The 6,893-nt window shown below is 50.1% G+C and overlaps 1 pseudogene; it reads right to left on the bottom strand.

The window, feature by feature from the left end:
- Positions 1–726: 726 nt before the first annotated feature.
- The window catches only part of LOC103745374, a 14,155-nt pseudogene continuing 7,988 nt past the window's right edge, over positions 727–6,893 (bottom strand).

Genomic DNA, 6,893 nt, shown 5'->3' with positions numbered 1-6,893 from the left:
TTGTTGAGGCTTGTTTTGTGCCCCAGTATATGGCCAATTTTGGAGAAAGTTCCATGGCGCGCTGAATAGAAAGTATATTCTTTGATGCTTGGGTGGAATATTCGGTAGATGTCTGTTAGGCCCATTTGATGGATGGTATTGTTTAATTCAGATATCTCTGTTAATTCTCTCAACTGTTGACCTATCTAACGGAGACAATGAGGTATTGAAGTCCCCTACTATTAATGAGTTGGGATTAATTTGGGTCTTCAAGACCTGTAGTAATGTTTTTATGAAGTTAGGTGCACCAGAGTTTAGTGAATATACGTCCATGATTGTAATATCTTCTTGATTCATTGTTCCTTTGATCAGAATGAAGTGGCCCTCTTTGTCTCTTCTGCTTAGTTTTAAAGTCTATTTTATGAGATATTAGAATTGCAATGTCTGCTTTTTTCTTAGTGCCATTCGCTTGGTATGTTTTTTTCCATCCTTTCACCTTAAGTTAGTGCCTGTCCTTGAAAGTGAGATGAGTTTCATGCAGACAACAAAAAATGGGTTTTGTTTCTTAATCCATTCAACTGGTTTGTGTCTTTTGACTGGGAAGTTCAGTCCATTGATATTTAAAGTTATTAATGAAAGGTGTACATTGATTCCTGCCGTTTTTGTTTCTGTTCACATTCTTGGTGAAGCTGTGCCTTTCCATTGTTATACCTTCATTAAGTTTCTGAGCTTCCTATGCCAACCACCTTACTCTTTAGCCCAGTGGCTGCCATCCATGTGGCCATTCACCCAGCTGGCACTGTTGCTGGAGTTACTGCCAGGGAGGCAGGGACCCGTACAGGTCTCATCTTCCTCAGAGCTGCTCGCCACATCACTGCGATCATCCTGAGGCACTTTCCCCGGATCAAAGCTTTAAAAGCAATCCGTGCTATCAGGTAAGACCAGATGACATGCAGAACCTGTAGGATCAGGAGAAGGCCATTGAAGAGCCACCAGGAGGGATAAGGCCCAATCATTTCCCAGCTCTCAAAGAGGGTTGTGCTCAGAATCCAGAATGGGTAGATTCCTAGACGAGTGACCTACAAACTACACTGAAGATCACAAAAAGGGTGTTACATAGTCGCTGATATCTGGCATAATTGACCAGCTCAGCAGCTTCTAGGAAGAAGTCTGAAGAATCATGGAGACACATGACCAGAGTTCCCACTCTAACCATGTTGTTGATGTAGAAGAAGATGATAAGCCCAGTGGTGGCCAAGTGATAGACAAACATGATCAGGAAGTCCTTTCTTTTAATGTCTATAAATTGAGAAAACGTAAGAGACCACTAGAAGGCCAATTCCACGGTATAATGGTAATAAAGCTCTCCTGAGAGAGGCTGATATGGATAGCTATGCCAGCACTGGTGGGTGTCCCAGGACCAAGGTAACAACCAGAGAAATCTGATGTCATAGCAGAATATACATAATAAAAAGGAATTCCACACACTTTCACAGAATTTAGTGACTGTTGGAGGCTGGTCCTGATTCCTCCAATGACAAAACCAGCATTAGATTTTTTGGACCCCCCTGCCCAGGTCCAGCTGTAAAGGCCCTTCAGCCTTTTCTCATCAGGATACTTAGTGATAGATAAGAACACCTTTTCAAGGATAGCATTGGGCTTCACATGACAGGGACCACTGTCCTCTATGCCAACATGGAGTGCACAGGGTTTGGTAATAACTGCCGGGGGAATGCTGACAGGGTGTGCCAGGTGCACGGGCAGACGTAGCCAACACCCGGGCCCTCCAGGTCGGCCTGGCTCACACTCTGCGGCAGCCGTGAGCGCTCACTCCACAGCCATCCCACAGCAGGCAAGGTGGCCCGGCCTACTGCCACCTTCCACACTTTTTAAAAAAGTGAATAAATGGGGCTGCAGAGATGGCTGTTCTTGCAGAAGGCCTGGGTTCGAATCCCAGCACCCACATGGCAGCTAACAACTGTCCATAACTCCAGTTCCAGGGGACCTGACAGCCTCTTCTGTCCTCTGCGGGCATTGCATGACATGGGTACACTTACATACATGTAGGCAATACACACCTACACATAAAATAATAAAAATACTAAATAAGATAAGAAAGTGAATAAGTGCATCAAAACTTGCTTCCTGTGGCTGAGCTCCACATTCCAGCTTCCAGACAGGTGGGAGCAGATGCCTCAGCCTTGCTCTGGTAACCTGTGCTGGGCTGGCCTTGGGACTGGAGGCTGCCTGCGGCCCTTCTGTACTCTGTCCACCAGGCGTCATTGGGACACCCAGTCAGAACAAGTTTAAGATGCTGAGTCAGCCACGGAGAGCCTTGGGGCTGTGTGTCCCGTCCCACTCAGAGGGCAGTGTTTGGAGAGTACCTGCACCTCACTTGGGGAGAGGGACCATTGGCCACGTTGGTGACAGGCAGGGGAGGGGTTGAGGGGTTAGGGAGACATCTGCAAACCACCTCTGACAGAATCTTTCAATCTGCTGCTGCTTACCTGTAATCTCTGGGTAGCCTAATACCAGCTGAAGGATGAGGCCTGGCTGGACTGCATGCCTCTGCCATGTCCATCTTTGAGCGACTTGACATCTCCTTCCAGTGCTCCATCTCTGTCACACATCCCAGGAAGGGGCAGGTGGGACAATCCCAGGGACTGGCCTGGGTGGCTGAGGCCTGCAGGCAGCATTTGGGGTGACTCCCTTTGCTTCAAGCACTGCCCTGCCCAGCACTTTCCATGCCCTCTGGCCGGGCCACTGTGTCACCTCCCTGACCTGTCCTTCACTCCCAAGGCTAAAGGGAAGCAGTAGAGGACCAGGTGTGTCAGGAGGGAGAGGCTTCCATTCCCTCCCTCTGGCACCTTGAGGTGCCCCCCCGACCTGCGTTCTCGGGCAGAAAGGCGCTGCAGCCTTTTCTGAGTGTCTGCTCCCCTGGCCAATAAGATCTTCCAGCTGTTGCCCTTGGATAATGGGAGAAAGTGCATTTTTCTTCATTACAGCCATGCCCGCCACCAAAGTGACTCATTTACAAATCCGTCCTGGCAACAGCTTCAGCATCTGTTGCAATTGTTACCTGGGCCCCAGGGGCACAATCTCCTACCTGGATGGCTTCAGAAGATCCTACAGAAATACCTTCTTTCCTCCTAGGTCCCAAGAGCAGGCTCAGCTGGGGATGGAAGGGAGACTTCATTCTGTACCAGGGCAGATAGATTCAAGTAGATGTCTGGGTGGCTGTACTCTCCCAAAGGCAGGGAGGGGTGACCAGTGTCGGCTCCTACTTGGCACACTCCTCTCTACGCCCACTTCACTCACTCCATGATGTCCCACACCCTGACCCCTCCAGCCAAGCCTCTCAACTGTGAGCAGAAAAAAGAACCCCCTTTCCTAAGGTGCCCTGGCTGGCTGCAGATGTGGGGTGCTTTGCACCCTTAGAGGGCAGCTCTGCCCAAGGGTGTGAGCTGGTGACCTGGAACAGCAGCACAACAGCTTGCCAGGACTCCTGTGGCTGTTCCTATTACAGCTTTAATCTCACCTGCTGGTGGTTTGCATTTCGATCACGTACGTGTACGTGCAGTCCCTTTCTCAAATCTTCATTTTCAACAAGCTGGGGCACAGCCGCATAACCTCCAGCAAACGCGCTGTGTAAGGCCAGCTTGCTTTCTGTGCAGTGGCGATAACAGATTATAAGTAACATTCCTGCAGAGATTTGCCTTTTAAAAATTGCTGGGCCCCCCATTTCTCCCTAATGAGGTGATGCAGGGGCTGGGAGAACCAGCGAGCCACCGTGGCCACAAGGGGGCACTGAGAAGTCATGCTGCCGTGGAAACCAAGCGTGTCTTCCGTGCCCTGTGCCCACTGCAGCTGAGGTGACCACTGCTGTGTGCACAGGTGTGGATGAGGAGCAGTCAGGCCCGGGTCTCACCCTTTGCGTGGCCATGGATTGGCCTTGTACCCAGTCTAGTAGGTAGCTGCTCTGTGGATCATTTTGAGTTGGGCATAGGGGACAAGGACAGATGGAGAGGCTCTTGGATCTGCCACAGGGATGCTACCCAAAGCCCCAAGCCAGGAGAATGTTTTGAATGGAACTGTACTGGAGACTTTAAAATAGTAAAACATTGACAATCTGCCAGTTTGTTTTGTTTTGTTTTGTTTTTGAGACAAGGTCTCAAGTAGGTCAGGCTGGCCTCCAACTCTCTATATAGCCAAGGATGACTTTGAACTTAAAAATCATTTATTACTAGCAGTAATAGTAGTAGTAGTAGTAGTAGTAGTAAGTAGTAGTAAGTAGTAGTAGTAGTAGTAGTAGTAGTAGTAGTAGTAGTAGTAGTAGTAGTAGTAATAGTAGCGTGTGTGTGTGTGAGCGAGAGAGAAAGAGAGAGAGAGAGAGAGAGAGAGAGAGAGAGAGAGAGAGAGAAAGGTATGTGGACATGCATGCTTGGTAGGAAGCCCTGCTGACTTCTGTTTTACCTTTTTGAAAAATTGCTGGGTAGAAATTGGGGGTGCAGCTCGGCTTGGCTGGTATTGCTTGCCTAGGATATGCAAAACTGTCTTGTTGGCCCTGACCTTGAACTTCTGATCCTCTTGGCTTCTACCTACCGAGTGCTGGGATTACAGACAAGCACCACCATGCCCGGTTTATGCAGTGCTTGGTCTCAAACACAGGGCAGGGCTTTGTGCATGCCGTGGCACACATGTTGAAGTCAGAAGACAACTCTTACAAAGCTGTTTCTCTCCTTCCACCTTTACATGAGTCCCAAGAATGGAACTTACGTTTCCAAACAACAGAATTCTGAGTGAAGAGGCCAGAGAGTCTGAGGCAGGGACCTGGGTGTGGGTGGCTGAGCACCTGCTGGATGCCAGGAGAGGAGACACGTGACAAGGCTCGGCCTGACTCCCTGGGACTGTGCCCCTGGGACACTGGAGAAGACCTGCAGACGTGTTTGGTTTGTGGAGGGGGGGGTCCCCTGGCATCTAGTGGGTGGAGGCAGAGATTCCGTCAGCCCCCTTCCTTTTAAAAAAATATTTTATTTATTATTTTTATATGTATGAGTGTATTGCCTGCCTGTAGGTGGGTGCACCTCTGTCCTGCAATGCCTGGGGAGGTCAGAGGAGAACACTGGAGTCCTCTGGAACTGGAGTTACAGATGTTAGCCACCATGGGTGCTGAATTCAAACCTGAGTCCTCTGCAAGAACAACCAGTGCTCCTAAGTGCTGAGCCATCTCTCCAGCCCACAAGCCCCCTATCTTGCCTGGATTCTCTGATGTATGGGTGGCTGCTAGCCACATTCAGAGTGAGGTAGGGCTGGACCCAGCATTTCGGAAGTGAGGTCAAATGAGGGAGGACTCAGGTCCAGTTTCTGCCTCCAAAATCACATACTTCCTTTTATTTATTATTATTATTTATTTTTTACTTTTATTTTTATGTGTATGAGTACTGTGACTGCAAGTATGTGAATGCACCTGTGTCATGCAATGACTGCAGAGGTCAGAAGAGGACATCGGATGCCCTGGAACTGGGGTTATGGACGGTTGTTAGCCGCCGTGTGGGTGCTGGGAACTGAACCCGGGTCCTCTGCAAGAGCAGACAGTGCTCTTAACTGCTGAGCCAGCTCTCCAGCCCCTCATGCACTTTCGTAGGAAATGGAACAACCTCCCCCTCTTCTGCTGGCCGCACAGCAGCAAGGCTCTGTATTCTGCCTTGCATCAAGGGGGGCTGGGGGGCACTTTCCTGCCTTTGTTTGTCTGGTCATCAACATAAAGAAAGATCTACTTGGAAGAGTCAAGGAACATCCTGAAATGCAGTTTAAGAAATGGAAGCAGGCGCTGGTTGCAGTGGCACTCACCCACAATCTCAGCACTCAGGAGGTGGAGGCGGGAAGATCGGGAGTTCAAGGTCAGCTGGGGCTACATAGTAAATTCGAGGCTAATCTAGGCTACAGGAGACAGCTGTCTCAACCCACAGAAAAGGACAGGGGGTGGGGAGAGAGGGGAGAGGGCAGTGAAGGAAGGAAACAAAGCAGAAAACCCCGCATCACTGTTGCCGGGATGTAGCTCAGGCAGTAAAGTGCTTGTCTACCTTGCGCAAAGCCCTGAGCCCAGCTTCAGCACTGTATAAACGGTGCACGATGATGCAGGCCTGTAATCCCAGCACCTGGGAGGCAGAGGCCAGAGGATCTGGAGTTGATGCTCAATCTCAATCTTGTTTAAATAGTATCAGGCGAGCCTAGCATACATTAGGCTCAGACTGAAAAATAAAGGAAAGGGAGGAGGGAGGGAGGAGGGAGGGAGGAGGGAACCAGACAGATAACGCCCTTTGATAGCCCACAGCATGTTAGGTCTCTGAAGCGCAGCCCCTGGAGCTTCTACTTTCCTTCAGTGAGGTGGGCCCGTCTCCGCCAACCTACCAGGAGGTTAGAACCATGCTGACCACGCAGACCCAGTCATGGTGAGCTGGGCTGGCAACAGGGCCCATGGCATCTTATTTCCAGTCTCTGGTGCCCAGAAGAGCACCCAAGGGAGTCAGTGACACCAACCATGACCTTCCCTTAGACATTGGGATTTAGCAAAAAATATGCTTCCTGGGGAGGGTGAGGAGCTGGATGAGAAAGGGAGGAGGGTGAGTCGAAGCCAGGGGAGCGAGGGAGGGAACTGCAAGGAGTGTCAGAACACGGAGCCACACAGACAGTCCAGGAGGCAGACACTCAAGACAGCAGGAAAACCCAGGGAATGAGGAGGGCAGTTGGAATGGGAGTCCACAGCTCAGATGTGTCTCCCGGAACACAGCCCAGGGGAGTGAGCAGGGGCGACTGCTGTGCCCGTCACACCCTGGGAGACACGCGCACATACCATACACATACATACATATAAACAGATACACATGCGTATACATACACAAGCACATACACAC

The sequence above is a fragment of the Nannospalax galili genome, unplaced genomic scaffold (assembly GCF_000622305.1).
Source record: "Nannospalax galili isolate Female #2095 unplaced genomic scaffold, S.galili_v1.0 scaffold302, whole genome shotgun sequence".
Classification (NCBI taxonomy): domain Eukaryota; kingdom Metazoa; phylum Chordata; class Mammalia; order Rodentia; family Spalacidae; genus Nannospalax; species Nannospalax galili.
This window is presented reverse-complemented; position numbering and strand designations above follow the sequence as displayed.